The sequence below is a fragment of the Phoxinus phoxinus genome (assembly GCF_949152265.1).
Source record: "Phoxinus phoxinus genome assembly, chromosome: 23".
Classification (NCBI taxonomy): Eukaryota; Metazoa; Chordata; class Actinopteri; order Cypriniformes; family Leuciscidae; genus Phoxinus; species Phoxinus phoxinus.
Genome location: NC_136898.1, coordinates 29,254,379 through 29,269,320, shown reverse-complemented (window position 1 = coordinate 29,269,320; position 14,942 = coordinate 29,254,379).

Sequence of the window (14,942 nt, the reverse complement as noted above, 5' to 3'; positions counted from 1 at the left end):
GGGCCCAAAGCTCTGGGTGAGGATGCCAGATCGAGCCCTTGGCCTGAGAGAGGAGGTCCCTCCTCACTGGTATCGGCCATGGGGCAGTGCTTGTCAGCTGCACCAGAACTGGGAACCAGGCCTGGTTCTTCCAGAACGGAGCCACAAGAAGCACTGAGCATCCGTTCTCCCTGATTCACTCTAATACCTGAGGCTGGAGCGTGACCGGGGGAAAAGCATAGAGCGGGCAGCGGGGCCAGAGGTTGGCCAGCGCATCCCTGCTCTTGGAGAAAAACTCCGGACAGTGAGCGTTTTCTTGAGACGCAAACAGGTCTACCTTCGCTCTGCCGAATATCTTCTACAGCAGTTGGACTGTCTGCGGGTGTAGAGACCATTATCCTGCCGGAACATTGTTTCTGTCCCACATTCAGGTGGCCTGGCACGTGTGTGTTGAGCCCAGACCATGAGGCGCTCCGTCAGCCTGTAAAGGTTTCGGGACCTGATACCTCCTTGGCGATTTATATAGGCCACCACCGACATGTTGTCTGAACGGACCAAGACGTGGTGTCCTTTTATCTGGGGACAAAAGCGCCTCAGCGCGTTGTCGACTGCCATCATCTCCAGGCAGTTTATCTGTAGAAGCTTTTCCCGTTCTGACCACTGGCTGAAGAACGGTCTGCCCTCGAGCAGCGCTCCCCATCCCGAGGGGGAGACGTCCGTAGACACCACCTTCACACTCGAGGAAGTTCCCGGGCTTACACCTGACCGGTACCAATCGGTTGCTCTCCAAGATTTCAGAGCTGAGACGCATTTCGACCTTGAAGCGAAAAAGACCTTAGGTCCACACTCGACGTTGTACTCACTCTTTTAGCCAGAACTGCAGTGTGCGCATGCGAAGCAGACCCGACTGGAGTACTGACGATGCTGAGGCCATGCATTTTCTGAAACTTTCTGAGCGGGACTATAGTGCCGCGGCGGAAGGTTTTCGTCATGCGCTGAATATTCAGTCTGCGCTGTGGCGATAGTTGTGCTGTCATAGACAGCGAGTCCAGTTCTGTGCCCAGAAAATATATTCTCTGACTGGGAGACAGTGAACTCTTCGCCCAATTGACTTTGAGACCTAAATTCTCGAGATGTTCGAGTAATATGGTCCTGTTTTCTATGAGCTTTGAGTGTGATCGAGCTAGAATCAGCCAAGTAGTTCAAAACTCGCATGCCCCGAAGTTTCAGGGGTGCAAGCGCCGCGTCCATGCACATTGCGAATGGCAGAACTGTGTATTGATATGCCTGGCCCTCGAAGGCGAATCTCAAAAATCGCCTGTGACGTGACGCTATTTGTACGAGAGCTTCGCTGAAGAGATGAAAATCAGAGTCTATCAGCCTGTCGAGCTATATTTATAGGCCCAAGCCACGCCTGTTTCGGCGGGACGTGACGTAGTGTGCGCGAAGAGGCCTCTCTCGATAGGCTGCTGCAGGGCAGCCAATAGACGCGCGAGACGTCTTGCCTATGTCTGCATGCTGCCGCAACGCGTTTTACATTATTTCAAAATTAAGGATAATTTTTAGCTTCAGTATCTCGTGGAAAAGAGATTTTCTCCTAGCGCAAGATATTACGCAGTACGAGAGACCTCTCGTAAGAGAACATGTAAATAGTGGTTGCCTTCTTTTCCTCTCTGTTGAGAGTGAACTTGGATTTTTATTCGGCCCATCTGCTGCTTTTGTACAGATCAATGCGAAAACCAGACCGAATTTTCACACAGCAAACACGCAGTATTGTAAAATTGAGCTGTCTGATGGAAAAGCAGCTAATATACACTCTAAAAATCGAAACAATTTGGATAATAAGGTATCTATAATTATTCTAAGAGTATAGAATTATCTAAGTGCCCACGATAACAGTACCATGCACGACACGGATACCATCTTTACACTGGCAAAGCGTTCTCAAAGCGCTGGCGAATGGCAATATTTTGAAAAAATCTTTTTTTTAAATGGATCACTTACCCTTATCTTGCTCACTTTTTTTCCTATTTTCCTCTTCCCTGCACCAGATTGATAGTGTAGCCGCCTCTTTATTTTCCAACATTAACGCACACGACTGGCACAAGCAACTTTTTCAAACTTATTATTACCTTATGTCTAAACGCCTGGTATGTGGCCGCATACAAACGCTTATATCACTTATTTGGTAGGGTCGGCACTGCCTACACCTGTGGTGGTTTTGTAATTGTTACCATTCGTTGCCCATCATCCGTTATGTCCACCACTTAATCAAACCACTCTTCTTTTAAAACATGATGACGTTTTATTTCACATGTCTTTGCATTTCGCGTTGTGTTGTATTGAGCTACTTGGTCCGCAAACATGACTGATTTGGCTCACTGCCACTCACAACATTCTCTTTCTATGAAACCTGTCAACTTAATTCACCCGTTCTTACTCTATAGCGACACTAACACTATTGCGGTTGACCAGAGCACTCCATTTCTCATTTAACCCTCTGGGGACCAAGGTGTTTTTGGGGCCCTTGGGATGTTTTGAAATGCCCTGACATTTGTGCTTTTTTCAGTTATTTATAAACATGTTAATGGCAAAGGTGTAAATTCACTCTATATAGCACAAACGGGGCTACCATAATATGTGAGCAACATGTATGTACATGTTTGTATTTTTAAGAGAATAATGTTTATGCGTGGTTATTGAAAAAAATTAAAATGAAAGTTGCTGAAATAGACCACAAAATAGTGATGGGCAATCCGGCTCTTTTTCGTGAGCCGGCTCATTTGACTCAGCTCACTGAAATGAGCCGGCTCTTTTGACTCACAAACGGCTCTTTAAAAAATAAACGTTTTAACTCCCTGAAAGTCCACCGCACAACAGTGCAACGTGAATATTCAAATTTTTTATTGTCCATAACAACCCGAAAAATTGCCTGCTTGCCTTGCACATCTAATTAATGTGCAAAGTTTTCCGACAATTTTTCTTAGGCCTAGGCCTACCTTCTTTTTTTATGTGGATGTTTTTGAGCTTGTAGAAGTTAGCTCTTACGTTCTTCTGAACATCTTGCGCTGCCATTGCCCGATGTCATTTCTGAGTTATATCCATAATCTGCCTCTCTTTTAAATGTTCCACAAGTGGTAGGCTACAATGACTGGTTGTTTTAAAATATAACTAATATCGAAACAAAATAACCCAGTCAGTCTCATCCACGAGACGTTTAGGCCTCCTCCTGACAGCTCGGCTCATAGCTTGCAAGTTTGCTTAGTGGCAAACTTTCTTCATTTGATTGGTTTAACCGCCACCCGCCCAAATTGAATTAAAATATTATTTTTTGTCACGCCATCCGCCCGATCAGCGGTTTATCCGCATATAGTGTGTGTGTGTGTGTGTGCGTGCGTGCTCGGCCCTCCCTCATGCAGTATAATTGGTTGACATCGCGTGTTTGATTGACAGGAACAGAGTGTGAGGCTGATCAGACAGTCGAAACGAATGTGTGTGCGCCTTTAGGCCGATAGCCTAATTATTTTATTGTGTTTCTTTGAATTAGTCAATTATTTTAAATAAAATTAAAATAATTAATTATTTCTTTATTACATAATGATTTAATTTCTATAGGCTATATATTTTTTAATAGAGTTGGCTCTTCAGATATGCGAGCCAGCTCCCGTCGTTCACCTAAAAGAGCCGGCTTTTAGATCCGGCTCATTCGCGAACGACCCATCACTACCACAAAACGCATACTAAATATGTGTTCCGGAGACTTTTGACTAATGGATGTTGTCGCTTCGAGTTCTGGCTTCAAAATGATGTGAAAAACATCCTGCCTAATCGTTCACATAAAACAATACATTGATTTAAACTTTGTAAGACCGTTTTTTTGTAAGACCGAGGTTTATGCATGGGTGTGGTGATGGCCCATCAATATTAATGAGATTCAGACCCAGGGTGTGACAGACACTCCCCCCAATGGCCCATCATGAGGCAAGCCTAAACACAGAGATTATTTAGCAAAACTGAAATGGAAACAGTTTTTGCGCATTTACAGTCACCTGACTTAGAAGACGCAGTGTGTTTGGGATCCGTGTACGCAAATAATAATAACAATTATCATCATTATTATAACATTTATTAGGCTACATATTTAGAGACGCTTTTATCCAAAAAAGGAACAAAGCAATTCGTCAAATGTCATTCATAATACGGGTTAGACTGCATGGCACGGAGCCGCGGACGCGAAAACTTGCATTTTCCTATCAACAGTGGAAACAACTTAAAATAGCCTACTCTTATAATTTCTGGTCATACAGAAAATAATAATACATTTTTCGCAACTACTTTTATTTGTGTAAACTCACAATAACAAGAAAGCGTTGTGCTTTTGTAAAAAAAAATAAAACAATCAGGCACGCTTTCATGATCTCTGTGAACTGGAGCGCGAGAACTGAAACAAAATACAGCCTATCTAAAGCTTGAAATGTCCACTTTAAAACGAACAAATTCGAATCGAAAGCTAATACATTCTGATTATGTAATGCGTATGAAAGGAGCATTTCTCTCTAAAAGCGCATCTGCCTTAACCCCCTGGGGTCTGAGGGGTTTTTGGGGCCCTTGAGAGGTTTTGACATGCCCTGACATTTGTGCTTATTTCAGCTACTTACAACATACCTTTGGCCAACTCATAATTCTGCTGTATTGCAGCACAAACTCTGCTACAATAATATGTGAGCAAAATGGAAGTTACATGTTTGCATTTTATAGAAAAAATATATTATGCGTGGTTAGTAAGTTTTGGGAAAAAATTTGTCACTGCAATGAGCTCATATAACTCATACTGAATAGTTTGGCACAAGACTTCTGAGTTACCATTCTTGTAGGCTATAATGTTTACTACAAAATGATGTGAAAATCATTCTGATCACTCTTTCACAAAACAACAATATAATGATTTAAACTTTGCAAGTCAGTTTTTGTGCCAGCACTGCTGTATGCGTAGGGGTGTTGATGGCCATGAATATGAATGAGGGGAGACAATAGACACTCCCCCATCAATGGCTAATGCCCCTATCAAGGTGCTGTGAGGCAGAGAGGAGAATCTGAGAATGAGAGGACATTCAAAGGTTTTGTTTTTCAATCTGTTTTTATTGTAATTCCTCTATGTGGAGGAACTAAATGTTGTGCCTCACAAAACCACAGTGCTACCATACATATATAAACATATAGTACCAGTCAAACGTTTGGACACATTACCATTTTTAATATTTTTAATATTTTTGGAAGATGGCTGCATTTATTTGATAAAAAATACAGAAACAACAGTAATATTGTGAAATATTATTACAAATTAAAATAATGATTTTCTATTTTAATATACTTTAAAATATAATTTATTTCTTTGATCAAAGCTGAATTTCAGCATTCTTACTCCAGTCTTCAGTGTCACATGATCCTTCAGAAATCATTCTAATATCATGATTTGATTATCAGGTATTATCAATGTTGGAAACCGTTGTGCTGCTTAATATTTTTTTATAACCTGTGATATTTTTTTCAGGATTCACTGATTAAAAAGAAAAGCATTTATTCAAAATAGAAATCTTTCCTAACAATATAACTTAACACATCCTTTAAAAAAAAAGAAAGAAAGGTAGTGTATACTGTTACAAACAGACTCATGGGCGAATGTGAGTAAACAGAGGTCACTTGCGGTCCAGTTTCCCGGGCAGGAATCACGCAGTCTGTGCAACCATGTCAACATCAGTCTCGGTTTTCCATGACAGGGTGGATTTGGACCTGTTGCTTGTTTGCCTTGGCTCTCTTCGGGACCGGTGCTTGGACATGTTCATTGTCACATCTGTTGATAACACAATCAAAGAAACTGTATTATTATCGCTATCAATCACTATGGCCATGGATTAAGAAAAAGACAACCGATTTTGTAATTTCACACAAGAATAGGTAGGCCCTACTTGTATATTATGACGAGTATATTATATATATTGTAAACACAATTACATTTCATCAGTAAAATATTACGTCTGTGCCCTTACCATCATTCTCGATTGAGAACTGAACGACACCTGCGTCCTCTGCGGTGCTGGAGAAGGAGAGTGTGATGCAAACACATTCCTAAAAAAATAAAAACAACTGTGTTAGCATACATTATCCAAAATGGGCGATTAATGGGTATGGACGCACAATGCATGTAGTCTATATATCTGTTGATGGGCCATAGGACAGAGAAATATCTATTTATGGGCCATAGATGCGTCACCGCGAGCTGTTGATGGCCATTATCTGCGCACGCATTTAGAGAATTTCAAACATTTACACCTGCATTCACAATCATCTGTGGCAATATTTTAGCGTGTGTCATAGGCTAACCAAAACCGAACATTTATATATATAAATATAATGTCTAGTATTTAGACAGTATCACATTTTACCGGAGGCTGAAATATATTTGCACAAAATCATATTTACACCTAAGCAGATATTCGCAAAAGTCAGTATTTTTAGCATGATAATCAGTGTTGTAAGCTAATCAAAACGGATTGAAATATAATACAAATATGTTTAGAGAGTAATATCACATTGAAACACGACCATATACGAATGTTAGGGATATTGTAAGGCAATCTTTCCTGTAAGATGTCAAAAGCTAACCAAAACTAAGCAAAATATAGTCTGAAAATTCACATGAGTTCTATATAATCAGAAAAAGAATTATATAAACACTAAACAACTTACTCGAACTTGTATCCTCTGTGGGATCAATTCGCTCTTGAAAATGCAGCCGTTCTCCGTCTGAGATGCAACCGTTTCTCTGAGGAAAAGGTGAATTCTTCCTCGCTGTCCATAATCATTTGGAGGACGACTTTACCGGAGAAGCGTGCCATCCTCAAAACGCGATGAACTATCCGTGAATCTGACGAGAAAGTGTTTTCATCATGGCATTGATTGGAGGGCGTGTGCGAGGCGTATAGATCACCTCAACTATTAGCATGTGAATAGCGCCGGGGGGCGTGGCGGCATCAGCTCATTAAAAATAATGAAGAGAGAACGAAAAACTGCGCCTCTCCTTGGTTTCAAACGGATTACATAAACTAAGAATATGTGTTTTTTAATATAAATTACTTCATTTAAAAGAAGAGAATTCTAGCTTCATAAAGACAAATGTCTCGTTCCTGAGTGACAAGTATTCACTGAGTTACAGTTCATTTTCGGACGCGTTTCAGAATGGACTTCCCTGACAGAGAGAAGGCAGAACGCGCATCATGTTTATTTTTCTTTATTTGGCGAAAGACACAACACTTTGTTTTTATTGAGAGTATACAGAATTTGTTTTTAAACTTAACTGGATCGAATGATGTAAAACACTTAAATGTAAGATCAAAACCAACAGAGTATTTTGAATCTCTTTTGCACTGATAAGAAAAAAAGCGAGCAGATCACGCCGGCGTGATTGCCGACCCCAGGGGGTTAACAGCGGAGATAGAGATGTTTTTAGCCGACTTAGAAAACAATAGTTTATTAATAATATTAATGGCTCTTCTCATTCAGCACTGCGGGAAAAATATCAATTCCAGGTTCTAATTTGGCCTTAGATAACCAGTAAAATCGACATGTTTTCCATATTAAAATATCTGTAATAATAGTGGGTAAATATGTACTTACTCTTTCTGATTTCTGAATCTGTTGCTAAGCGCACTCCGAGTTGCAGGCGTAGGTAGTGATGAAGCTCCATTCCTTTAAAAAAAGTTGAAGAATATTATTGTATCGTGCCATCTTCCCAACGCGCAGGTGACTGAATGATGAAACTTAAAGCATTTGCTTGGGGGCGTTTACCTGTTTTGCATAGATGGCTTAACACATCATCTTGTGAATAGCGCGCTCCGTCAGTAGGCGTGAACGAATTAAAGTCAATGAGCTCGACTGGAATCGCTCTCTTTTCATACAGATTACAGAAACTGAGAATATTTTTTTTTAATAGAAATTACTTCATTTGAAAGATGCGATCTCAAGCTTTATGCCCGTGGGTATGTTTGCCTGTTTGACTGAATTTTCGCGGAGTTACAGATCATTTTCCAACACGTTTCAAATTGGAGTTCATTGACAGAGAGAGTGCAGAACTCGCATCATGTTAATTTTTCTTTATTTGACAAAAAGCAAAACACTTTATTTTTATTGTGAGTATACAGAAAAAAAATAGAAACTGAACAGGATCGATTGATGTATAACACGAAAATGAAAGATCAAAATTAACAGAGCATTTTGAGTTTATTTTGCATTGCTAAAAAAACACACGACCAAAACGCGCCGGCGCGTTTTTGGTCCCCAGAGGGTTAAACTACAATCAAATACAATCAGATTTACCCACACATTTTTGGTCTATTCTCTGCGTGGCTGCATATGGGTGCAGCTTAGTGGGAACATTAGCCATCACCATCACATGAACAAGGTTTAAATCCTTAGGGTGGGGTGTGCAAAATAATTCAAGGTTCTCTCCTGAACTGCACTTCACTTCCATTTTCCTTTATAGTCTATTCATTTTTTCTGATATCTCTCTGTCTCTCATTTGTATGTTAACTTTTTTTGCTAATTTTCTTGTACCTGTCACTTTTTTTGTTTGCACATAATGTATATTTATATTATGTATACATTTAATGGATTTGATTAATGGAGCTAAAACATCATTGATGGGTGGCTCCCGGCTGATGACCCTGCAGTCACTTGCCTGTGCTACCACCTACAATGTCTGGAACACCAGTGACTACTGTGAATATGGCAGTTGGCATCCAGGAAAGACTGGAGGACATCCGGGAAAGACCGACTAACAGCAGGAAAGACTGCACCAGGGGTGGATGGGCTAGTTACCCTCTCCACATGTCCTCATACTGGGGGCACCCTAACTAACTACAAGCGCAAATAAAGAAAGACAGCCCAAAGGTCCACCGAGAGGCGGGATGGAAGATGGACCAAATAGGACAGATAACACGGAACCGACTAACGAGCAAAGGATCCTGAGGAGCTGCAGCTGCGGGTGGTCGAATGTACCAACATACAGGGGCCTGCGGATACACCCAAGGGAAGGCTAAATGCGAAGGGAAGGACCAAAGGCAAACTTGCACTGTGCAAGCAGATCAGACAAGGAGAAGTCAGAGCCGGGTTGAGCACCACAGCGTTACTGATTTCACTGTTGTGGATGGTCACAGGGAGGTGGAGCAGCCGCACCAGCAGCAGGCCCAAAGCCAACAACAGGCACACAGCCCAGAGCATGAGCGTCACGCAGAGACACCCAGCAGCAACCTCACAAGACAAGCAAGGGAGAGACCAACCAGACAAGTCAAAGTCAAATGGCCAAACTCCATCAAAAAAGCCGCCCTGGAAAGCTTCGACCAAGACCTGCACACCATTCTTGAGAATTCACTACGAGGCAGCACAATCACCAAGCTAAACCTCTTTGGTAGCATTCTTTATGGGGAGGGCAAAGAGAGGTTTGGGGAGGTAATCCAGAGGAAGAACATCCCTAGGGAGGTGGGAAGGCATGAGCAAGAGATTCACAAGCTTGGGAAGGAGAGGAGGCTGCTTAGGAAGTCCTGGCGAAAAGCAGATGAGAGCGAAAAGGTCTGAAAGCGCTCTGGGAGCAGACCAGAAGCAGCCTTGCAATCCTGAGAAGGGCAGAGTGGATCCGGAAGCGAAGAGGCAAGAAAGAGAAGGAGCGAGCGAGTTTCTTTCGGGACCCTTTCAGATATGCCCGAAGCCTTTTGTAAGAGAAGAAGAGCGGGAGGCTGGAAGCCACCGAGCAGGAGCTTGAGGAACACATCAAGAACCAGCTAACCGACCAAGAAAAGAACATCCCGCTTGGGTCGCCAGGGCATGTGTCTCGTCCTGCTGAGCCAGCCGCCGAATTTGACACGACACCACTCAAAGGGGCTGAAGTCAAGCTAGGGGTAGACAGGGCAAGGTCTGCCTCTGCACCAGGTCCCAATGGCGTACCTTATAAGTTTTATAAGAACTGAGAGCTGAAGCTACTGAGAGCTGAAGCTACTCTGGAAGCTGATGAGAGTAGCGCTGAAGGCCCAGAACATCCCCTCAGAATGGAGCCGTGCGGTGATAACCTTCATCCCAAAGGAACAAGATTCCTGTAACATCAACCAGTTTAAAGTCATTGCACTTCTAATCGTTGAAGGGAAAATATTATTTTATTTGATGGTCAAGCGTTTAACCCACTACCTCCTGAACAACTGCTACATTGACACCAGTTGCCAGAAGGCAGGCGTCCCAGGGTTCCCCGGTTGTGTGGAACACTCAACCAGAATCTGGGAGCAGATTCAGACAGCCAAGCGGGAAAAAAATATCTCTATGTAGTTCGGTTGGATCTGGAGAATGCCTATGTTTCATTCCCCATCAGTTAACAACCTTTGCCCTGGAATTCTTTCACATACCACGCAGAATTCGGAACCTCATCTCCAATTACTTCAGCAACTTCACAGTTTGCTGCACAACACAGGAGGCAACATCAGGATCGCACCACCTAAAGAAAGGCATCGCAATGGGTTGCTCAGTCTCTCCCGTCCTTTTCACAGCAGCCTTTAAAATCATTCTTATCGGTGGGAGACAGATGGTCCGAGGGGTGAGAGGACAGTCAGGCCAATGACTGCCAGCCCTGTGGAGTTACATGGATGACGTAACCATCCTTCTTCAAACAGCAGCCTTTACCAACCGGATAATGAGGAGGTTTGAAGAACTCCTTAGTTCTTCAGAAGCTGCCAGGCTTCTGAGCAGAACCAGAAAATTTGATCACATCACACCAGTCCTCAGGTCTTTACACTGGCTTCCAGTCACATTTAGGATTGATTTTAAAGTATTATTACTGGTATATAAATCATTTAATGGCCTAGGACCTCAATACATTGCAGATATGCTCACTGAATATAAACCCAACAGATCACTCAGATCATTCGGATCACATCAACTAGAAATACCAAGGGTTCACTCAAAGCAAGGAGAGTCCGCTTTTAGCTATTATGCCAGCCGCAGCTGGAACCAGCTTCCAGAAGAGATCAGGTGTGCTCCTACTGTAGCCACATTCAAATCCAGACTCAAAACACATCTGTTTAGCTTTGCATTTACTGAATGAGCATTGTAGAACAGTATTTGAATGACGATATTAAAGTTTTCGTCTGAGAAAGAACTAAGAATGTGAATGCAGGGCTAAGGAAAGTGAAAAGAATGTGCAAGTAAATGAAAGAGAAAAGAAAGTTGATAGATGGTAAGAAGATTGAAAGAGAAAAGAAAGTTGATAGATGGTAAGAAGATTGAAAGAGAAAAGAAAGTTGATAGATGGAAGTCGTAAGTCGTAAGAAGATTGAAAGAGAAAAGAAAGTTGATAGATGGAAGTCGTAAGAAGATTGAAAGAGAAAAGAAAGTTGATACATGTAAGTAGTAAGAAGATCCTTTTAAAAGAAAGATACCGGTTGATGTAATTTATGTCCGACTGTTTGCACTGTATTTTATTATTATATCTTCCAAACTGTGATTCAGGAAGATTTTATAAATTTTTAGGGCTGTCTGATTGGAAGAGATTTTGAAGGGGAACGGGAGAGCTTCACTCCGACGAGGCGAGTGAAGATTAGCTATACTATGGAGAGTATAGAGGTTCGCTGTTTGTTTAAAACAGCAAAAGTGAAACGTGCTCTGTGGGGGCCCCACTGGGCAATACTGGTGTAAGACACCACCCCAGCAGAGGACGTCCCTGGATTGTAGGTCCAGTGGCACCGCAAACCTGCTCAATCACTTCCATCTCAGATAGGGGTGATTATTAATTATCAGGGCTGTCTGATTGGAAGAGATTTTGAAGGGGAACGGGAGAGCTTCACTCCGACGAGGCGAGTGAAGATTAGCTATACTATGGAGAGTATAGAGGTTCGCTGTTTGTTTAAAACAGCAAAAGTGAAACGTGCTCTGTGGGGGCCCCACTGGGCAATACTGGTGTAAGACACCACCCCAGCAGAGGACGTCCCTGGATTGTAGGTCCAGTGGCACCGCAAACCTGCTCAATCACTTCCATCTCAGATAGGGGTGATTATTAATTATCAGGGCTGTCTGATTGGAAGAGATTTTGAAGGGGAACGGGAGAGCTTCACTCCGACGAGGCGAGTGAAGATTATCTATACTACGGAGAGTATAGAGGTTCGCTGTTTGTTTAAAACAGCAAAAGTGAAACGTGCTCTGTGGGGGACACCACCCAAGCAGAGGACTTCCCTGGATTGTAGGTCCAGTGGCACCGCAAACCTGCTCAATCACTTCCATCTCAGATAGGGTTTTAATTATTCTTATTTCTTTTGATTATTTTAATTTCTTCTATGTAAAGCACTTTGAATTACCACTGCTTAGCTGTGCATTTACTGAATGAGCACTGTGCCACTGTTCGTCCGACTGTTTGTACTGTATTTTATTTTCTAAACTGTTTTAATTATTCTTATTTCTTTTATTATTTATGTAATTATTTCAATTTCTTCTATAAAGCACTTTGAATTACCACTGTGTATGAAATGTGCTATATAAATAAACTTGCCTTGCCTTGCCTTGCCTAGTTGGGCCAGGATGAGGATAAAACCTGCTAAGTCCCGGAGTCTCTCAATACGCAAAGGAGCCAGAAATGATCACATCTCTTTCACAGTGAACCGTAAGAAGATTCCAATTCTAGCAGAACAACCCTTCCGGAGCCTTGGGAAACTGTATACAGCTGAGTTGTCAAATAATGGCTAATACATATGGCTAATACAGTAATGTTACTCACCGAAGGTCTGGCGCGGATCGACAAGAGCCATCTTCCGGGTAAATTCAAGATCTGATGCTACCAATTCACCTTATATAGGCGGCTAATGTGGCCTCTTAAGATGTGTGAGATCACCACCTCCACTGTGCAGAAGATGGACTCGAAGGCCAAAAACTACATCAGGAAGTGGCTGGGCTTACCCCAGAGCCTCTCCAACGTTGGCCTGTTTAGGAGGAATGCACTTCAACTGCCACTGAGGTCAATCCCGTTGGGCTACAGACAGGAGAAGGCAAGGCTTGCTCTAGAGCTGAGGGACTCGTCGAACCCATCTGTGCAGAACACCAAAGCCCCAGTCCGAACAGGTCACAAGTAGAGGGCAGAACGAGCAGTTGACCAGGCTATCAGTAGGCTGAAACACCAAGAGATTGTTGGCAGGACACAGTCAGGGAAAACTGGTCAGGGGTGGGGGACTGCTCCGAAGATGTGGTCCCAAGCCACAAGGAAGGAGAGGAAAGAGCTAGTGATTTCTGAGGTGGTCAGGACAGAGGAGGAGAACTATCAGATCAAAGCCCTTAGCCAACGCCAGCAGGGACGCTGAACGACCTGGGAAGGAGTAATAAGCAGGACCGTAGGATGGGCCGACATGTGGAAGATCCCCCAAGCCAGGCTGAGTTTCCTCATAAGGTCCACCTACGACACCCTCCCAAGCCCCAGCAACCTCTGTCAGTGGTATGTCTCAGAGGAGAGCTGCCAAATTTGCAATGCTCCAAATCTGAGCCTGCAGCACATCCTGTCAAGCTGCAAAAGAGCACTGACCCAGGGTTGGTACAGGTGGCACCATGACCAAGTCATGTGGAAGCTGGCGGAGATCCTGGAGGTACGCAGGGCGGAATCAGCCAGGGAACGCCTACCACCGACATCAAGGCGGCGACCCACTTCGTCAGAGAGGGAGGAGGGGCCCTAACATCACGCAGCCACAGAGATCAGCCCTGGCAGGCAGTTGTGAGTGGAAACTAAGAGTGGACCTCGATCGGCAGCTCAGGTTTCCAACAGAGAGCCCCACAACCAACCTTCGACCGGACATCATTCTCTGGTCTGCCACAGCCGGGCAGTAATTTTGGCAGAGCTCACTGTCCCGTGGGAGGGAGGAATGGAGGCAGCCTTTGAGAGAAAAAAAGACCGGTACCTCGACCTCACAGCCGAAACCAGAGAGTCTGGATGGTCAGCTGTCAGCTACCCGGTGGAAGTTTGTGGGAGCATCCACCCAGCGCTTCCTGAAGAGCATGGGTGTCACCGGCCCCAAACTCAGAAAGGCTCTGAAAGACCTGGCAGAGGAGGCCGAGCAGGGAAGCTTTTGGCTTTGGTTAAGAAGGAAGGACCAGGTGTGGGGAAAGCAAGGGTCCTAGGGTCAGCTGCAGGGGGCGGCCATTGCTCCACCACAGTGAGATGTTCCGGGATTAATGGAGCGAAACATCAATCAAGGGTGGCTCCCGGCTGATGACCCTGCAGCTACCCGCAATGGCACCACCGGAGGTGCGGCAAGCAGAAATGCTCTGCAGGCAGTAACTTGCCTGTGCTACCATTATATTAGTTAAATTTAAAGTATTATATTATGACCATGTGTTATTGTTTTAATCTTAAAATTGCCTTAAAGTCAAAATTAGTACAGTAACTACATCATGAAAAAAATCTTAGTATAATCCTAGCATTAATGCTAGCAGTTTAATGCTTAACTTTAATGCATTTGATTTAATGCTTAATCAAAGTCAAAACTACAATAGCCTATTTACAGATGAAACTGACCTGCACTTAAAGTCCTGAACAGGTCAGTAGTTTAGCTTCTCTGCTCCACCTGGGCACTTCTACTCCATTCTCAAGTCTCTCACATTAATTACTCTGATTGAAACCTTTTGGTGGAGCTCGAGAGGCCAATTGCGTTACCAAGTGTTGGAAACTTTTCCTTCTTCTAAGCAAAGACCAGGAGACATTAGGATCACGTTCAAGCAGAAGTTATTCTTTATTGAGCGTTGCTGCAGTCGTCCAACAAAATCTAATCTAAAAGTTACTTTACATGGTATCTTATAGGCATTTTAGGAGGAGGGACTTCTGGGGGTGGAGACATTCAAACAAAGCATACGAAAGTAGTTGGAGTTGATTCTATCAAGCGAGAATTGGCCGAATC